Source organism: Belonocnema kinseyi, chromosome 6 (assembly GCF_010883055.1).
Source record: "Belonocnema kinseyi isolate 2016_QV_RU_SX_M_011 chromosome 6, B_treatae_v1, whole genome shotgun sequence".
Taxonomy (NCBI): domain Eukaryota; kingdom Metazoa; phylum Arthropoda; class Insecta; order Hymenoptera; family Cynipidae; genus Belonocnema; species Belonocnema kinseyi.
The window spans coordinates 116444501-116445999 of record NC_046662.1 but is presented as its reverse complement, the minus strand read 5'-3'; the positions used below and the strand labels follow the sequence as shown (position 1 = coordinate 116445999).

At 25.6% G+C, this 1499-nt stretch overlaps 1 protein-coding gene across 8 annotated transcripts in view; it reads left to right on the top strand.

Annotated features, from left to right (window-relative positions):
• The window catches only part of LOC117174752 (dihydrofolate reductase), a 352741-nt gene that overhangs the window by 48556 nt on the left and 302686 nt on the right, over positions 1 to 1499 (top strand). The window lies entirely within an intron of this gene.

The window sequence follows — 1499 nt, the reverse complement described above, 5'->3', positions numbered from 1 at the left end:
TAAATGTCAATCTCTATCGAAAAAGAAGCTGTTTTAATGCAGGAGTACACGTGCTTTCATGTTAAAATTCATAATCGAATACAAAATATAAATTTTTAAGGGTTTCTTTTTTATGTGTATAAATTTCAAAAGCGTGTACTTTAAGATATAATAATCCGTTTTTAAACGTATACTTAGAACATTTTCAACATTTCTTCACGTATCTTATATAATACCATATCAAAGTTTTTCGATGAGTACGTAAGTTCCTTTACTGCTAATTTTATAAGAGTTAATTTTTTCTCTTAAATACGTAGAGAGCTATCAGAATTCTATCAAAACTACGAGAAAATATGATTATTTAAGAAAACTCAATTTCGTCAAAAAGTGGACTTAGCACTGTTTTTGCTTCCCCGGCTTTATATGTAAATAAACATATACCAACTTTATATGTACACACACACATGTCACGAGAAACCGAACTTTGCACGCAGTTCCTTCAAAAATGAGATTTCGAACAAAATGTTTTAACACGACATTTATTTTATTTTTACATTCTTATTCACGAGATTGTAATGTAATCGTCTAAATTTTCGATCTCTGGTTTCTAACAGAATTTTACGTTTCGGCGCTCACAAAATTAAGGTTAACTTCGTAAAGCAGATATTTCCATCCACAATTTAAAAATTTAGAGCATTCTCAAAATTAAAATTTTTTTTCAAATTTGATAAACATCAAAGTTCCTTTTAGATAGGTAGTCAATTGCAAATTATCCAAATAAAGTTTTCAATTTATATAAAATATAGAAAAGTTATATACTCACACAAAAATTCAAAAAGTTAAAGCTTTTCAAAATTTAAATAAATTTTATTTGAGTTTTAGAAATTTTTTAAAAATTTTCTGATACACAGCAAAGAGACTTGCAAATTATCCTAATGACATTTTTAAATTTGATAAGAACTCAAAAATTTATATGCTTTTCAAAATTTAGAAAATTTACAAAAAAAGGGAAATTTTTTTTGATAGGTTAAGAAATATCAATTTAAATTTCTACTAGAAATAAAATATATGTATTAATATTAATTATATGTATTTCTTACCTTGATGAAGTTTTTTTATTGGACAAAATTATCGGGCACGAAGCGCGAGTTTCATAATGAGAATGTAATCGTCAGCGCCGTAGGTGCTTTGAAAACCTTCTTTAAAAAGAAATAAAAAAAACTTAGTTACAATTTATGGCTGAAGTTCCTCAGAAGTTTAAAGGACATTTCTCGATTTATGTTATAATATGTATGATATATAAAAAGGCAATATATATGAAAAGGTAACCTTGATTTTGATTCTGTTAAAAATAAACCGACTTGAAAAAACATTTTATAATCAAACAAAATTTCTGTTAATAATTAAAAATTACTTTAAAATTATTATACTCGTATTTTCATACTAGAAAAATAATAATAATTCTTGGCAAAATAAAAATAAAAGTGTTCCAAGGTGTAGATTTCGTGCAGAATTGACAC